Source organism: Haematobia irritans, chromosome 1 (assembly GCF_050003625.1).
Source record: "Haematobia irritans isolate KBUSLIRL chromosome 1, ASM5000362v1, whole genome shotgun sequence".
Classification (NCBI taxonomy): Eukaryota; Metazoa; Arthropoda; class Insecta; order Diptera; family Muscidae; genus Haematobia; species Haematobia irritans.
The window spans coordinates 28,015,141-28,035,528 of NC_134397.1; the positions used below are offsets into that span (position 1 = coordinate 28,015,141).

Below are 20,388 nucleotides of genomic sequence, written 5' to 3' on the forward strand. Positions count from 1 at the left end.
AGGCCGAGAGCCAGAATTGAAATATGGCGGTCGCTTATATGGGGGCTGTATACAATTATGAACTTCATATGTACCAATTTTTGTGTGATTGAGGATCGATTTATCTGAGGGCTATATATAACTATAGACCGATATGGACCTAGTTAGGCATGGTTGTAAACGGCCATATACTAGCACAATGTGCCAAATTTCAACTGACTCGGATGAAATTTGCTCCTCCAAGAGGCTCCAAAACCAAATCTCGGGATCGGTTTATATGGGGGCTATATAAAGGGTGATTCTTTTGAGGTTAGGATTTTCATGCATTAGTATTTGACAGATCACGTGGGATTTCAGACATGGTGTCAAAGAGAAAGATGCTCAGTATGCTTTGACATTTCATCATGAATAGACTTACGATCTGCCACAACGTCGAATTTTCAGTGAATGGGCCCTAGAAAAGTTGGCAGAAAATCCGCTTTTTTATCGACAAATTTTGTTCAGCGATGAGGCTCATTTCTGGTTGAATGGCTACGTAAATAAGCAAAATTGCCGCATTTGGAGTGAAGAGCAACCAGAAGCCGTTCAAGAACTGCCCATGCATCCCGAAAAATGCACTGTTTGGTGTGGTTTGTACGCTGGTGGAATCATTGGACCGTATTTTTTCAAAGATGCTGTTGGACGCAACGTTACGGTGAATGGCGATCGCTATCGTTCGATGCTAACAAACTTTTTGTTGCCAAAAATGGAAGAACTGAACTTGGTTGACATGTGGTTTCAACAAGATGGCGCTACATGCCACACAGCTCGCGATTCTATGGCCATTTTGAGGGAAAACTTCGGAGAACAATTCATCTCAAGAAATGGACCCGTAAGTTGGCCACCAAGATCATGCGATTTGACGCCTTTAGACTATTTTTTGTGGGGCTACGTCAAGTCTAAAGTCTACAGAAATAAGCCAGCAACTATTCCAGCTTTGGAAGACAACATTTCCGAAGAAATTCGGGCTATTCCGGCCGAAATGCTCGAAAAAGTTGCCCAAAATTGGACTTTCCGAATGGACCACCTAAGACGCAGCCGCGGTCAACATTTAAATGAAATTATCTTCAAAAAGTAAATGTCATGGACCAATCTAACGTTTCAAATAAAGAACCGATGAGATTTTGCAAATTTTATGCGTTTTTTTTTTTTAAAGTTATCAAGCTCTTAACAAATCACCCTTTATAATTATGGACTGATATGGACCACTTTTGGCATGGTTGTTAAATATCTTATACTACCACCAACTACCAAATTTCAACCAGATCGGATTAATTTTGGTTCTCCAAAAGGCACCGGAGGTCAAATCTGGGGATTGGTTTATATGGGGGCTATATATAATTATGGACTGACATGAACCAATTCCTGCATGGTTGTTGGATACCATATACTAACTTCACGTACCAAATCGGATGAAATCGGATGAATTTTGCTCTTCCAAGGGGCTCCGGAGGTCAAATCTGGGGATCGGTTTATATAGGGCCCATATAGAATTATGGACCGATTTCGATTTTTGCATGGGTGTTTAAGGCCATATATTAACACCACGTACCGAATTTAAACTGAATCAAATGAATTTTGGTCTTCCAAGAGGCTCCGGAGGTCAAATTTGGTGATCGGTTTATATGGGAGCTATATATAATTATTGATCGATGTGGACCAATTTTAACATGGTTGTTAGAGACCATATAACACCATGTACCAAATTTCAGCCGGATCGGATGAAATTTGCTTCTTTTAGAGGATCCGCAAGCCAAATTTGGGGTCGGTTTATATGGGGGCTATATATAATTATGGACAGATGTGGACCACTTTTTGCATGATTGTTAGAGTCCATATACTAACACTATGTATAACATTTCAGCCGAATCGGATGAAATTTGCTTCTCTTAGAGGATCCGCAAGCCAAATTTGGGTGTCGGTTTATGTGGGGGTTATACGTAAAAGTGGACCGATATGGCCCATTAGCAATACCATCCAACCTACATCAATATCAACTACTTGTGCCAAGTTTCAAGTCGATAGCTTGTTTCGTTCGGAAGTTAGCGTGATTTCAACAGACGGACAGACGGACATGCTCAGATCGATTCAGAATTTCACTACGACCCAGAATATATATACTTTATGGGGTCTTAGAGCAATATTTCGATGTGTTACAAACGGAATGACAAAGTTAATATACCGCCCATCCTATGGTGGAGGGTATAAAAATTGAGTAGAATAACCTCTGTAGCTATAATATTTGATGTAACATAAGGCATGGGCCATATCGCGTTTAGGTCCTCAAACTTGAATTCTGTACCCTCCTGGAAGAGCAAAGTTCATCCGATCCGGTTGAAATTTGGTGTACGACAACCATGCGAATAGTGGTTCATATCGGTCCTTAAAGCTTCATCGGAGATTCACACAACAAATACCCGACAATAACACACCTCTCATCACAAATCGCAGTACATCGAACTATCTAGAAGAGTTTCCTACTGAACGACTGAGCCATCGACAAAAGGTTCACATTTTCCACTTTCCTCTACCAGCACTTTCCTCTGTAAAGAATTAATTTTCCACTTTCCACTTTCCTCAGCCTTTAGCTTAGGTTTCATAATCAGATGGACCAAATAAAGCGAGGCTTATGCTAAATTCTGCAGGTTTGCAAACATTTGTACCTAGATCACTAGTACAACATCTGCGAACCACAAGAAAATTAAATCAAGAATTTTGCTTCAGTTCAGTTTGCAGACATACTCTGATCCAACCCCAAAGGTTTAAAATACTCGGATTGTAAAGAATTAATTTAACATGGCACTAATGGAAGTGACTGCTGAAATTGCAGTCAGTTTACGATAATCTAATCATAATCTAGCGGATCCCCGTTTTCCAATGCTTGGGTGGGAAACTGTCCGGACTTCCTGTCCTTAGCGTTTGTCCTGTATCTATAGAAAATTTTATCAAAATTTTATTTCTATAGAAAATTATCCAATTTTTTTTCCTATAGAAAATTGTCTCAAAATTTTATTTTTATAGAAAATTTTCTCAAAATGTCATTCCTATAGAAAAATTATTTAGACTTATCATGACTAAATTTGAAATTGAAATTGAAATTTTTTTTATCGTGAAGTTCAGTGTCACTATTCCTACCTAATAAAGTTGGTTTTAATATAGGACCCTATAATAAACTGGAACTGGATATAACATCAACATTTTTTTTTTTTTCAAAACGATGGTCACCTTAAGTATTGCAAGTCAATTACAGTGCTTTAACTTTGAACATAGAATATTATCATCATCAGTAATAACATCGACCACTTTTGTGTTGTGGCGATGCCGCCTGGAATACGAGTACCAAAAGTGATCTCTGCTGAATAGAATTTTCATATATGCTTCTACCAAATTGGAAATATGTTCAAATCTCATCTATGATTTGTAATTCATTTTACCCAAAGAAATATACTGATATAAAGAAATTTTTAAAGTCGTCGTTTCGCATTCCCTTGAAATTCTATAATTGAACACAAATATTCGCATGCCTTGAATTTGCAAGGAGATTAGAGTAACATATCATTTAAACGACGATTGCCCACTTACAAGTTTTCAATACCAGTATGGCCTCAAATGGCCATATAAAGGTAGATTAACAAATTGACTTTATTAGACATGCATTAGTATTATGGAATATGAGATATGTACCGAAACAAGTGTTCAATTTACTTTATGGACAGCATTTGGTGTGGTATTTTATGGGATCTGAATGTATGGGAGGAAAACTTGTTGAAAGTTGGAGGTAACGTTTTTTTTCTTTTTTGGTATAGAAAATTGGTTGTTTTAGCCCTGGGATTCGGTTGCGATGCATTGAGAGATGATCGAAAAATAAAGAAATGACAAGATTTGAAAGTTAAGGATATTTAAGCATCAATAGCCGGTTCAAGGAAGAGTGCCATATTTACTTTTTAAAACTAGCCTGATGCTAGTGGTAGGAACACATTTTGTATATTCCTATTTAAAAAGTGGGAAGTACATATATCTTCCAGACCGAAGCTGGCTCTATACCAGATGGGATCCATGAGAGAGCGATTAAAGTTTCTCTATGCATTCTTCTCTCTACTGGTTACGTCTAAAGATAGACTATGACCGGTATAGTTCATTAGGGCCATGAAGGCATATCCCATGATGTGACGCTAATGACCACATTTCGGGCATTCCTCGTAGGATTTGTATCCTCTACCTGAAAGAAGCTTGGATAATGCCGATATAGTTTTTGTTGTCTCGTTGTCATTTCCCGTTATAGCACTCACATACGGAATGACATCCGTATACCGGTTGCCATATTTGGTAGAATTCGACCAAAAATGGTAGTTTTTTCTTGTTTGGTAGATTGATAGAATTAATGATGATTTGGTCGATTTTTCAAAATATTCCTCTCCAATTAAATGGTAAAATTTTGATAAAATGTTCTATAGCAATAAAATTTTCAGAAAATAAAAAAGAAATAAAATTTTCAGAAAATAAAAAAGAAATAAAATGTTAAAAAAAATTTTCTATAGAAATAAATTTAGACAAAATTTTCTATAGAAATAATATTTTGAAAAAATTTTCCATAGAAATAAAATTTTGAGAAAAATTTCCATAGATATAAAATTTTGAGAAAATTTTCTAAATAAATAAAATTTTGAGAAAATTTTCTATAGAAATAAAATTTTGAGAAAATTTTCTATAGAAATAAAATTTTGATAAAATTTTCTATAGAAATAAAAATTTTAGAAAAATTTCCATAGATATAAAATTTTGAGAAAATTTTCTAAAGAAATAAAATTTTGAGAACATTTTCTATAGAAATAAAATTTTGATAAAACTTTCTATAGAAATAGAACTTTGACAAAACTTTCTGATGAAATAAAATTTTCTATAGAAACAAAATTTTTACCAAATTTTCTATGGAAATAAAATTTTGAGAAAATTTTCTATAGAAATAAAATTTTGACAAAATTTCCTATAGAAATAAATTTTAACAAAATTTTCTCTAGAAATAACATTTTGAGAAAAATTTCCTATAAAAATAAAATTTTGACAAAATTTTTTAAAGAAATATAATTTTGACAAAATTTTCTATAGAAATAAAATTTTGAGAAAATTTTCTATAGAAATAGAATTTTGACAAAACTTTCTGATAAAATTTTTACAAAATTTTCTATAGAAACAGAATTTTGACCAAATTTTCTATGGAAATAAAATTTTTGGAAAATTTTGTATAGAATTAAAATTTTGAGAAAATTTTCGATGGAAATACAATTTTAAAAATATTTTCTATAGGAATAAAATTTTGACAAAATTTTCTATAGAAATAAAATTTTGACTAAACTTTCTGAAGAAATAAAATATTGAAAAAATTTTCTATATAAATAAAATTTTGACAATTTTTTGACAAAATTTTCTATAGAAATAAAATTTTGAAAAAATGTTCCATAGAAATAAAATTTTGAGAAAATTTTCTATAGAAATAAAATTTTGACTAAACTTTCTGAAGAAATAAAATATTGACAAAATTTTCTAAAGAAATAAAATTTTTAAAAAATTTTCCATGGAAATAAAATGTTGAGAAAATTTTCTATAGAAGTAAAATTTTGATAAAACTTGCTAAAGAAATCAAATTTTGAAAAAAATTTTCTATAGAAATAAAATTTTGAGAAAATTTTCTATAGAAATAGAATTTTGACAAAAGTTTCTGATGAAATAAATTTTTCTATAGAAACAGAATTTTGAAAATATTTTCCATAGAAATAAAATTTTGAGAAAATTTTCAATAGAAATAAAATTTTGAGAAAAATTTTTAAAAAAATAAAATTTTGAAAAAATTTTCTATAGAAATAAAATTTAGACAAAATTTTCTACAGAAATAAAATTTTGAAAAATTTTTCCATAGAAATAAAATTTTGAGAAAATTTTCTATAGAAATAATATTTTGATAAAATTTGCTAAAGAAATAAAATTTTGAGAAAATTTTCCATAGAAATAAAATTTTGGAAAAAACTTTTAGAAAAATAAAATTTTGAGAAATTTTTCTATAGAAAACAGAATTTTGACCAAATTTTCTATGGCAATGAAATTTTGACAAAATTTCCTATAGAAATAAAATGTTGAAAAAAAATTTTCTATAGAAATAAGATTTTGAGAAAAATTTTTAGAAAAATAAAATTTTGAGAAAATTTTCTATAGAAATAAAATTTTGACAAAATTTTTTATAGAAATAAAATTTTGAAAAAAATTTCCATAGAAATAAAATTTTGAGAAAATTTTCTATAGAAATAAAATTTCAGAAAATTTTCTATAAAACTAAAATTTGACAAGATTTTCTATAAAAATAAAATTTGACAACATTTTCTATAGAAATAGAATTTTGACAAAATTTTCACAAAATTTTCTATTGAAACAGAATTTTAACCAAATTTTCTATGGGAATAAAATTTTGGGAAAATTTTGTATAGAGATACAATTTTGAGAAAATTTTGTATGGAAATACAATTTTAACAAAATTTTCTATAGAAATAAAATTTTCACAACATTTTCTATAGAAATAAAAATTTTGACAAAATTTTCTACAGAAATAAAATTTTGACTAAACTTTCTGAAGAAATAAAATATTGAAAAAAATGTCTATATAAATAAAATTTTGACAATTTTTTTGACAAAATTTTGTACAGAAATAAAATTTTGAGGACTATTTGCATGCACCATGGTGGGTTTATCGATCAGTGGTTATTTTCTTATTTTTGGAAATAGAAATTAATAGAGAAGTCAAAAAGTGGTTGGATGCTGTGAACAATATCTCTTCTTCTAAAATGGATTTACAGGTTTAATGAGCTTTCATGAAACGTTGAGTATTAGAAATTTGTCAGCGTGATAGCTTGCGCTTTCATTCCGGAAAATAAGCGGTGTGCAAACACAGAAAAAATATCACCAAAATATTTCCAATTAAAAAGTTAATTGAAGTTGAAAATTTTTTCAATCAATATATTAATTGATACAATTAACTTTGTAATCATGATAGAAACATTAAGTTAATTACGTCAATGAATCAATCAATTAATTTCATTAAAAAATTAATTGATACAATTAACTTTTTAATCAAATTCGGAAGACTAATTCAGTTAAAAAAAGTGCTGATTTTTTTAATTAAAAATGTATTACAATCACTTGTTAATCCAAATAAAAACTTTAAGCCAATTCAGAAAGTAATTAAAAATAGTTACCTTTTTTAATTAATAAATTTATTGAGTTTTGCAACATCAATAAAATTTTTAATTGAATCAATTAAAAAATTAATTGAAATTTGCTGAAAAAATCAATTAATTTTTTAATCAATACTTTTTTCTATGCCCAATTAAAACTGTGATTGATACTATCATTTTCCTGATTGAAGACATTTCAATTAAAAAATTAATTGGATCAATTAATTTGGTGATTGAATCAGACAAAAAAAAATTTTGTGAAGTTATACTCGAAAGGGTTTCGATGTTGATTCCGATATAACGGAAAGCAATGGAAACTCAAAACTGGCGAATGTGCCCGAAGAAAACGAAATATATCAACCCTGAACTATCAATTCTGTTTCCAGTTGTGGGAATTTCATTGTTTTCTCGAATCCACATCGACTCACCCCTCACATTTCATCACACTTCTATTGGGCTAAACTTTGCTGTTCCGTATTCTTCTAATATCCCTTGGAGGCAATCATGAAAAGGCAACTCGCTGAGCAGCGAAATTTGTGGAATTTGGTCATGCAAATCTTTTTTGCAAAAGAACTTCATCAAATTAACCAAAGTGAATTAATGCGCCACCAGTGCGGATAAAGTCGACCTGCAAACCAGAGAATGAAGTAGGCCCATTTTTTTCTGCGACATTATTTATTGAAAGTCGAAAGTCTTGGCATTGTAATTTTCATAGGGGATTTTTTATCATTTGGAATTTCTGTTCTAGGTCCATGATTTATACAGCCTCCATTGACAACAATTTCCAGATTTTGATTTTTGGTAAAGAGGGGCCAAAAATCTCCTGTATGGGAAATTTATCTAAATCTTACATCGATATGACCACATTCGGGCAAATCGAACGAAAAATATATTTGGGAACTATATTTAATATGGTCTGCTTTTCAAAAAATGTCTTTGAATTTTTGGTTGGTCAGACATACAACCATATCTGCCTGTGGTTTTTTGATATGTATGTCTCTCTACTAAAGCAAATTTAATTTAACGCTCTTCCTCCTTAATACCAATACGTATAACTACTATTTTCTACCAAATTTGCAACCTTAAATACAATCCACCAAACCTGTAACTTACAAGACAATTTTCGAGTAGCAAATATCAAAGCGATCCGATTAAATTATCTGCAATTGCTAGTTGCCTACCGTTTTCTCATGTTATTGAGAAAATTGATTTTTGATTTCCTTTTTATAACGGCAAAAATATAAATTTCAAAAAATTGATTTATTGAAATTATTTCGTTTTAACCACCTTAGTTGACCCCTCACATACGTCAACGCATTTTTCGTTAAACGAAAATTCCTACCTGCTTCTATGGTTAGGTCATTTACATGGAAAAGTAGCAACAGCAGCGAGAGAGCAGGAGCTTTGGGTGATACTGTTTTGACCAATAATGTGAAATTGCTTTGCAAAAAATATCCACTGTGTGTATTATTATTCACTTAAAATTTACATACGGACACGTACCATGCGTACAAATTGGCAATGAGTTAAATGTGAACATTAAGGTGGTTCACACCGGGAGCCACCGTGTTGCAATGGTTAGCATGCCAACCTTGTATACAAAGAGTCATAAGTTCAATCCCAGTTTTCGATCAAAGATTAAAAATGTGGTAGAATATCCCCTCTCAGTAATACGGCTGACATTTCTAAGCGTTTCAAAGCTTCTCTAAGTGGAACGGCATTCGGACTCGGCTATAAAAAGAGGGTCCCTTCTCACTGATGTAAACATAGAATAACTGAGCTAAACTTTAAACCAAAATATTCTATTAGGTTAAAAAATGTTTTTTACTTAAATTTCTATAGAAATAAAATTTTGACAAAATTTTCTATAGAAATAAAATGTTGACAAAATTTTCTATAGATATAAAATTTTGAGATAAATTTCTATAGAAATAAAATTTTGAGATAAATTTCTATAGAAATAAAATTTTGAGATAAATTTCTATAGAAATAAAATGTTGAGAAAATTTTCTATTGAAATAAAATTTTGAGAAAATTTTCTGTAGGAATAAAATTTTGAGAACATTTTCTATAGAAATAAAATTTTGAGAAAATTTTCTATAGAAATAAAATTTTGACAAAATTTTCTATAGAAATAAAAATTTAAGAAAATTTTCTATAGAAATAAAATTTTGAGAAAATTTTCCATAGAAATAAAATTTTCAGAACATATTCTACAGAAATAAAATTTTGAAAAAAAGTTCTGTAGAAATAAAATTTTGAGAAAATTTTCTATAGAAATAAAATTGTGACAAAATTTTCTATAGAAATAAAATTTTGAGAAAATTTTCTATAGAAATAAAATTGTGACAAAATTTTCTATAGAAAGAAAATTTTGACAAAACTTTCTATAGAAATAAAATTGTGACAAAATTTTCTATAGAAATAAAATTTTCCTTTTTTTGTTTTGTTATTGTTGGTTCTGTTCTTTAAGCATTGTTGTTGTTTTTTATTGCAGCTTAAAACCATATATTGACTAAACTACAAGTGTAGCTTAACCAACAGAGGAAAATAATGTTTGTCAAATTTATTTGGGCAAAGCCCTATAGACTGCAAGATGGTTGGACGGACGCACGTTTCGGAATTACCACATTCCTCATCAGCATCCTCTACTTGCAGCAAAACTATCAACCAATTATCAGAATAAATTCAGGCAGTTCATTAAACCCAACAATAAACCACACTTGAACCCTCCGAAAAAAGGCTTTACATTGATAGCCGGCTTATGCCGAAATAAATTTAAAACAAACATATCTCTTTTCCTATGCCACTGTCAAATTATCGATTTGAATTCAGTTGGCTGACAAAATTTTCTACAGAAGTAAAATGTTGACAAAATTTTCTATAGAAATAAAATTTTTACAAAATTTTCTATAGAAATAAAATTTTGACAAAATTTTCTATAAAAATAAAATTTTGAGAAGATTTTTTATAGCAATAAATTTCTGAGAAATTTTTCTATAGAAATAAAATTTTTGATAATTTTTTTTGATAGAAATAAAATTTAGAGAAAAATTTCTATAGAAATAAAATTTTGACAACATTTTCTATAGAAATAAAATTTTGTCAAAATTTTCTATAGAAATAAAATTTTTGATAATTTTTTTTATAGAAATAATATTTTGAGAAAATTTTCTATAGAAATAAAATTGTGACAAAATTTTCTATAGAAGTAAAATTTTGACAAAATTTTCTATAGAAATAAAATTTTTGATAATTTTTTTTATAGAAATAATATTTTGAGAAAATTTTCTATAGAAATAAAATTGTGACAAAATTTTCTATAGAAATAAAATTTTGACAACATTTTCTATAGAAATAAAATTTTTAAAAAAAATTTTCTACAGAAATAAAATTTTGGCAAAATTTTCTACAGAAATAAAATTTTGGCAAAATTTTCTATAGAAATAAAATTTTGACAAAATTTTTCTATAGAAATAACATTATGACAAAATTTTCTATAGAAATAAAATTTTGACAAAATTTTCTATTGAATTAAAAATTTTGACAAAATTTTCTATAGAAATAAAATTTTGAAAAACATTTTCCATAGAAATAAAATTTTGACAAAATTTTCTATAGAATTACAAATTTTGTAAAAATTTTCTATAGAAATAAAATTTTGACAAAATTTTCTATAGAAATAAAAATTTAAGAAAATTTTCTATAGAAATAAAATTTTGAGAAAATTTTCCATTGAAATAAAATTTTCAGAACATATTCTATACAAATAAAATTTAAAAAAAAAAAAATTCTATAGAAATAACATTTTGAGAAAATTTTCTATAGAAGTAAAATTTTGAGAAAATTTTCTGTAGAAATAAAATTTGGGAAAATTTTCTATACTAAAAAAATTTTGAGAAAATTTTCTATACTAATAAAATTTTACGAAAATTTTCTATACTAATAAAATTTTGAGAAAAAATTCTATAGAAATAAAATTTTCACAAAATTTTCTATACTAATAAAATTTTGAGAAAAATTTCTATAGAAATAAAATTTTGACAAAATTTTCTACAGAAATAAAATTTTGACAAAATTTTCTATAGAAATAAAATTTTTGATAATTTTTTTTTATAGAATTAAAATTTTGAGAAAATTTTCTATAGAAATAAAATTTTCACAAAGTTTTCTATAGAACTAAAGTTTTGACAAAATTTACTATAGAAATAAAAATTTGACAAAATTTTCTATAGAAATAAAATTTTGAAAAAATTTTCTATAGAAATAAAATTTTGACAAAATTTTCTATTGAAATAAAATTTTGACAAAATTTTCTATAGAAATAAAATTTTGACAAAATTTTCTATAGAAATAAAATTTTTACAAAATTTACTATAGAAATAAAATTTTGACAAAATTTTCGTTAAAAATAAAATTTTGACAAAATTTTCTATAGAAATAAAATTTTGACAAAATTTTCTATAGAAATAAAATTTTGACAAAATTTTCTATAGAAATAAAATTTTGACAAAATTTTCTATAGAAATAAATTTTTGAGAAAATTTTCTATAGAAATAAATTTTTGAGAAAATTTTCTATAGAAATAAAATTTTGAGAAAATTTTCTAAAAAAATAAAATGTTTAGAACCTTTTTTAATGGAATAAAATTTTTTAAAATTTAGAAAATTTTAGGTTTCATAATCTTTCAAATTAGGTCAATATTTTTATTAATGTATAGACGTTCTAAAATTGAGGCACCCTAATAGAACCTCCCAAGCATTCCTGTGCTGCCAAATAAATCGCATTTTGTCCTATAACTGGGCATTCGAAAATTGATTTCGTTTATGAATTTCATTTTCTCTCAACAACTGATAAGCGAAATTTGTTTTCTGCCAAATTTAAAAAAAAAAACAGTTATGCCTTATTTTCTTGCACGTGTTCCTAAAGTAGTTTGAATTTCATAAAGATGTAAATGCTGAGCACAAGTGTTTTTAGCTTTGCTATAGGTTCCACTTATTATATAAAAAAACGAGAAAATTTTGGTAGATATTATTCACATATGATTGAAAATTGATGTGTGAAATTATGATAATTCAAAAATTATGAAATATTGGATTCACAATAATAACACGTGTACAAAAGTAATCTGGAAAAATTTTCAATCTAATTTCAAATTGGAATGCATAACAGAATTTTGCTGTGGTGAATCGCGGAACTATACAAATTATGAAAGATGGAAGAACAATTCAATTTTTCCAAATTAAAGTATAAACAATTTCTAAGAGCAGTGATTTCGTCGCTATCATGTATTACAAAATTGCTATGGCCGAAACTGTCCAAGTAGCCATGGTCTAAGGTTTGTATGTCTGTCTGTTAATATTATGCACTTAAATGGCTCAAGTTTATATAGCTCGCTGTGTGGACTTATAATTAACATTTTGTCGATCATTGCAATTATTTAAAATAAATGTCAACACTTTCAAATCTTCCATATGATCAATGTTTAGCCTCTGACCTCTCACAAAATCCCAAGTGGGGGGATTTCAACAATGATATTGAATTACCGATATATTATCTTAAATTGACCATAACTTCCGTTAAATGTCAAGCGTTTTGTTCAATGGTTAAAAACACCGTGAAGCTGTTAATGAAATCGATACAAAATGTCAAATTAAAGCATCGGCTGGCTACCTCCACTGTTGGCATAATCTGAAAAGGCCCGCTGCAAAAAAACAAACAAAAAACGAAAGAAAGCAAGGATCCCCAGTTTGAGTTTTATTGCCAACAATGCCAGTGACAACAAAATACGATTAAAACAAATTACTAACATGAACAAATGAATGAAGATCCGAAAATGAAGTGAATGAGGAAACCTTTTAAAATAGCTAAGATGACAATAACGTTCAAATACAACTGAACAAAATACCAATGGGGACAAATGTGAAGCGGGTAATACATTGCCCGGACAACACCCAATGTAATACCATTGAGTATTGTTTCACTTCTCTTCTCGTTCACGTTATGTCCCTGTGAATGACCACTCGAAATGAACAAAAGGATTCGAGAAATTCATTGAATAGGCTCAAGCGCCTGTTTTTTTTTTTTTTTTTTTTGAGTATCCTCCATTAGGGATGTCTGTGGTGTTTGGAATTTTTTGGTAAATTGTGAGATTCGGAAATTTATGAAATTCAGGAAGATTTAAAATTGAAATTCATATTGCAGACGAAATCCTTTGTAGCTTGATTTTGGAATACGAAAATCGCTCACGAACCTTAAAATCCTTCCGGGAGTTCACTACAGGCTCCAGTTTAAAGCATTCCCATATTCAAACAAGTAAGTAAAGTCTGTAGTCGGGCTAGGTTAGGTTAGGAGCCACCGTGGTGCAATGGTTAGCATGCCCGCCTTGCATACACAAGGTCGTGGGTTCGATTCCTGCTTCGACCGAACACCAAAAAGTTTTTCAGCGGTGGGTTATCCCACCTCAGTAATGCTGGTGACATTTCTGAGGGTTTTAAAGCTTCTCTAAGTGGTTTCACTGCAATGTGGAACGCCGTTCGGACTCGGCTATAAAAAGGAGGTCCCTTGTCATATCGCGTAAATGATGAAAAAAGCCTTGATTTGAAATCTTAAATCCGTAGATTTTTACCGCCATTATTTAAATGATAATGAGGAGTAAAATCCGGAAATTTTAATTTTATTTTCAAGCAATTTTTATGATCAGTGCTCCTGCTATACCCTCAAGAAGTGAAATCGGTCGATCGATCAATGTATTACATAATGAACCGGTAGAAATAAATGCGATACAAATTTTTGAGGGTCTGAAAATACCAGTATATTTACATTTTCAGGTAAAGTGGATAAAAACTACAGATTCTAGCAGCCTAAGAAATAAATCCAGGAGGTAGTTCTATATGAGGCCTATACCAAAGCATGGATCAATACTCAAAATTTTCGTCTTACCTCTTAATGTTCCTCAAATACCTCTAGAATTGCAATTTCAGACAAATTGGGTAAAAACTACGAAATCTAAAATCGGGCGATCAGTCATAAGGGGGCTATACCAAAACTTGGACCGATACGGACCATTTTCGACACACCTCTTTACGGTCCTAAAATACCTCTAGATTTCTAATTTCTGGAAAATTGAATAAAAACTACGGATTCTATAAGTCCAAGAAGTAAACATGGACTGACACACCCCATTTTCTGCACACCTATTTGTAGTCCTAAATCTAGATTTCCAATTTTAGGCAAATCGAATAAAAACTACGGTTTCTAGAAGCTCACGACCCCAAATCGGGGGATCGGTTTATATGGGAGAGATATCAAAACTTGGACCGATACTTCCCATTTTCGACACACCTTTTTGTGGTCTTAAAATACTTCTAGATTTTCAATTTCAAGCAAATCGGATAGAAAATACCGTTTCTAGACGCCCAAGAAGTAATATCGGGAGATCGGTCTATACGGGGGCTGTACGAAAACATGGACCGGTACTCACCATTTTCGACACACCTATTTCTGGTCATAAAGTACCTGTAGATTTCAAATTTCAGGCAAATCGGATTGTAAATATAGTTTCTAAACGCCCAAGAAGTAAAATCGGGGGATCGGTCTATATGGGGGCTATACCAAAACATGGACCGATACTGACCATTTTCGACACATCTCTTTATGGTCCCAAAATACCTCTAGATTTCCAATTTCAGGCAAATTGGATAAAAACTACGGGTTTTAAAAGCCCAAGACCCCAAACGTCAGTTTATATGGGGACTATATCAAAACTTTTAGCGATATAGCCCATCTTCGAACTTGACCTGCCTGCAAACAAAACACGAATCTGTGCCAAATTTCAGAACGATAGCGCTATTATCGAAGGCTGTAGCGTGATTACAACATACAGACAGACGGGCATGCTTATATCGTCTTAGAATTTCTACTTGATCAAGAATATATATTTATATAACCGGAAATCGATATTTCGATGTGTTGCAAACGGAGTGACAAACTTATTATACCTATACCCATCACCATTCTATAGTGGTGGGTATATTTGTTGAACCAATTAAATTTTTAATTGAATATTGTTTAAAATTCAATTAAAATATTAATTATAACAAGTATATACGGCCGTAAGTTCGGCCAGGCCGAATCTTATGTACCCTCCACCAAATTTCAACTCACCCGGATGAAATTTGCTCCTCCAAGAGGCTCCAAAACCAAATCTCGGGATCGGTTTATATGGGGCTATATATGATTATGGACTGATATGGACCACTTTTGGCATGGTTGTTAAATATCATATACGATAACCACGTACCAAATTTCAAGCAGATCGGATGAATTTTGCTTTTTCAAAAGGCACCGGAGGTCAAATCTGGGGATCGGTTTATATGGGAGCTATAAATAATTATGGGCTGATAGGTACCAATTCCTGCATGGTTGTTGGATACCATATACTAACATCACGTACAGAATTTCAACCAAATGGGAAGAATTTTGCTCTTCCAAGGGACTCTGGAGGTCAAATCTGGGGATCGGTTTATGTGGGGCCTATATATAATTATGGACCGATGTGGACCAATTTTTGCATAGTTATTAGAGACTATATACTAACGCCTTGTAGCAAATTTCAGCCGGATCGGATGAAATTTGCTTCTCTTAGAGGCCTCGCAAGCCAATTCGGGGGATCGGTTTATATGGGGGCTATATATAATTATGGACCGATGTGGACCAATTTTTGCATGGTTGTTAGAGACCATATACTAACGCCATGTACCAAATTTCAGCCGGATCGGATGAAATTTGGTTCTCTTAGAGGCCTCGCAAGCCAATTCGGGGGATCGGTTTATATGGGGGCTATATATAATTATGGACCGATGTGGACCAATTTTTGCATGGTTGTTAGAGACCATATACTAACGCCATGTACCAAATTTCAGCCGGATCGGATGAAATTTGGTTCTCTTAGAGGCCTCGCAAGCCAATTCGGGGGATCGGTTTATATGGGGGCTATATATAATTATGGACCGATAAGGACCAATTTTTGCGTGGTTGTTAGAGACCATATACTAACACCATGTACCAAATTTCAGCCGGATCGGATGAAATTTGCTTCTCTTAGAGGATCGGCAAGCCGAATTTGGGGGTCCGTTTATATGGGGGCTATACGTAAGAGTGGACCGATATGGCCCATTTGCAATACCGTCCCACCTACATCAATAACAACTACTTGTGCCAAGTTTCAAGTCGATAGCTTGTTTCATTCGAAAGTTAGCGTGATTTCAACAGACGGACGGACGGACTGACATGCTCAGATCGACTCAGAATTTCACCGCGACCCAGAATATATATACTTTATGGGGTCTTAGAGCAATATTTCGATGTGTTACAAACGGAATGACAAAGTTAATATGCCCCCATCCTATGGTGGAGGGTATAAAAGTGTTGGTGCTATTTTCCGTGTAAAATTTCAACAGTATGTTAAAATATTTGTTTCTCCATGGAGCTCCAGTAATTAAATTTTCTATACAATTATGAATCGATGGGGACCTATTTGTCAATATCAATCGGATCGGACGAAAGCTCTGGAAGTCCAATTTGAGGATCGCTGTTTATAGGGGCTATATAAATAATTATGAACCGATATGGTCCAAATTTTGCATAGGGTATATACTTATATCACCTATTAAATTTCAACCGGATCGGTTGAAATTTGCTCTTCCAAGAGGAACCGGAAGTCAAATCTGGAGCTGGGGACATACATCAATAACAGCTACTTGTGCCAAGATTCAAGTCGAAAGCTTGTTTCGTTCGAATGTTTTCAACAGACTGGCGGACGGACATCGCTAGATCGACTAAAAATTTCTCCTCGATCCAGAATGTACATATATACTCTATGGGGTCTGAAACCAATATTTCAATGCGTTACAAGTGGTATGACAAAGTTACTATATTTACCCCCATTCTATGATGAAGAATATAAAAACAGTAACAATAGCCACCTATGAGAAACCATTCCAAATTGAGCAATTTGTGAATGAACAAAATGATTGAGTTCACTACTAGCCAAATAGGTCAGCTGAAATTTTAAACTTACCATTGGCCATCTCAATTGCCGTCCGATGGTAATGGGCTGCCGTAACATTTCGGCCGCCGACAATGGTCATTCCAACAGGACTCAACACCATCGCACTCAGCATGTGTCAACCAATTATAGCTTAAAACATTTTCCTCGATTAATTTCTATCGCACAATTGACACAAAAATCTCTGCATCTCAATCTGTTGGACTTTAGGAGAGTAAGGTTGGCACTACGAAATACCGATAATATTGCCGGAAATAGGCCAAAATACCGTAAAGTCACTTTTGTGCATCTCTACACATTAAACTCACCGGAATTAATTACAACAAATCCCTATTCAATATACTCATTCTCTTAGGGATTTTCAAGGAAGGAGCGTTTCCTACTACTACTCGAGAAATGTTATAGTGATGGTGGGGGGTATTCTTGCAAACCCTACCAATACGACAAAATGTTTTGAAACAATTTATTGAAATTGAAAATAACATGAAATAAAACAAACAACCGGTCAATACAATAAAATGAAACATAAACAGAACAGACGACAAAATCAGCCCATTGAGAAGAGCATTGCATTGCTTCTTTTGTACACAAAAGTCATCATCCCCCATCCACTTTGACCAAAGGATCGTAGAAATGATCTCAGAGATGGCAATGAAAAAACAAAAAACAAAACAAAACAAAACAAAACAAAAAATTAACATGATGCCAACGATCGTCAACATGGGCTACTAAGGTAGTTGTGAACAAAGTGGTCAACTTTTTGGGCATCACCATCATCACCAGCAGTTGGTGCCGCTGCTGCATAACAGGCAAATTCAACACAGAAAAATGACCATCGGCTAAAGAAAAATTTGTATTTCAATGGGGCAACATCATCACTATCACAATGTAAAATTCTCTGGTATGTGGTGTTAAATGCTGAACGTAAGGGACAGTACAAGGTGTAGAAATATATGAGTATGTTCACCATAAATATTCCAATGTTGTAGCAGTTTTTCGACTGTAATGGCCAATAGGGGCCATTACTCGTACAGTCCATGAAGTGGCCATGATGAACTGAATAAAGTTAGGTTTGGCTAGCTATAATGGCAGTCCATTATTTTAGGCGCACTTAGACGATTCAATGCATTTGTGGCGAATTTTTCCTTCACTTTGATCAATGAGTGCTGCCCGATTCTATTTTTAGTTCAATGCCAAGGGATTTTTGTAAAACTTTTGTTAAAAATTCGGGGCACTACCTGGAGACAAAATTCCGGGACAATCCAGGCGAAACCCGACTATCTGGCAAGCCTATGCAAGGCGGACCATTGAATAATGTTAAGTGCAATCGAAGAGGTTTTCGGAACTCTCTTACCAGACAAATATTGCCTTACTATTGCCAATATTTAGTGAATATTAGTCAACTGGTCAGCCATCCCATTGAGAGATTTACGACAGTTGCTTCCCATATCGCTTCACTTTTACGTATAGCCCCCATATAAACGGACCCCCAGATTTGGATTGCGAAGCCTCTAAGAGAAGCAAATTTCATCCGATCCGGCTGAAATTTGGAACATAGTGCTGGTATATAATCACTAACAACCATGCAAAAATCGGTTTATAATTATATATAGCCTCCATATAAACCGATCCCCAGATTTGCGCTACGGAGTCTCTTGAAGGAGCAAAATTTATCCGATCCGGTTGAAACTTAGTACGTGGTGTTAGTATATAGTCTCTAACAACCATGCAAAAATTGGTCCATATCTGTTCGTAATCATATATATATACCCCCACACGCAGCGAAGAAACATGATTGTCACAATCATATTCGAAGAGCAAAATAATATGATAGCAGCTATTTTTGCGGCGACCATGTAACATTTTAACCTGCAACCATGTTGGCTCAGTGAACATGGTTCTAAGAAAAATACAATTGTCCTCATCTAAAATGTTATTATATTGATAAAAAAGAATTTTGTTTCCATTAAAAGACAATGGTCACGATCTAAAATGATATGTTATTCGTCAAAAATGTTTTTCTTCTAGTTAAAAGAACATGGTCACAACCTAAAATGTTTTGATTTTTATGAAAAAACTTTTTTCGTCGTCGAAAAAAGGACGCCACTTGAGAAAAGAAAACACAAAATCAACTTTATTTATTTCTTTTTATTTATTTATAAACTAATTCATTGTTTATTTGTATTTATAATGTCGTGCAAGCAAACATCACATATTTTTACACACTCTAGTTTGGTTCAATTTCAACAATAAGTAATCATTCCATATTTACTTCGTGCCCATCAAATGTACAAACACAGGCATCATATAACTGCAAATAAAAATAAAGTATACCATATGTCAAAATGCAGAACAAAAACCAGGTAAATTTTTTTCAACTACACTTTCCTTTTTTGTATTCACATAAAACTACGTGCCATTTCTGAATAAATAAATTAACACAAAACACAATAATTCCGTATTCTCCGTCCATTCCAAGAAACAATCAACACACGACTGACGCGCAAAATGAAAATTGTGTGTACCTGCTCAATGTTTTTATAAAATTCTTGTCGCTGCAAAAAAATTAAAAAATTAAATGGTCACGAAAACAATGTACATGGTCTTTATGGCCATATAATGGTTGTAGACATGTCTATACGTAAACTATAAAAATACTTTTTTTCTCTGCAAAAAAGTAAAAAAAACTGAATGGTCAGGTACATGATTTTCCTGACCATATAATGGTCTCAAATTCTATCATTTAAATAATAGAACATGTTTGCGGCATTTGAGAACCATTTAAATGCTTATTGCCAACATATATTTTTCTCCGCTCGAAAATTATTTTTACAAAGACAATAAGCATTAAATGGATGCGGCAACCATGTCCAAACATGTTTTTTCTGTGCGTGCATATAAACCGATCCCCAGATTTGCCTACGGAGCCTTTTGAAGGAGCAAAATTCATCCGATCCGGTTGAAACTTAGTACATGGTGTTGGTATATGGTGTCTAATAACCATGCAAAAATTGGTCCATATCTGTTCGTAATTTTATATAGCCCCCATATAAACCGATCCCCAGATTTGTCCTCCGGAGC

At 31.5% G+C, this 20,388-nt stretch overlaps 1 long non-coding RNA gene across 1 annotated transcript in view; it reads left to right on the forward strand.

Moving 5' to 3' along the window:
* Positions 1–20,388, forward strand: part of LOC142238033 (uncharacterized) — a 128,351-nt gene that overhangs the window by 86,796 nt on the left and 21,167 nt on the right. The window lies entirely within an intron of this gene.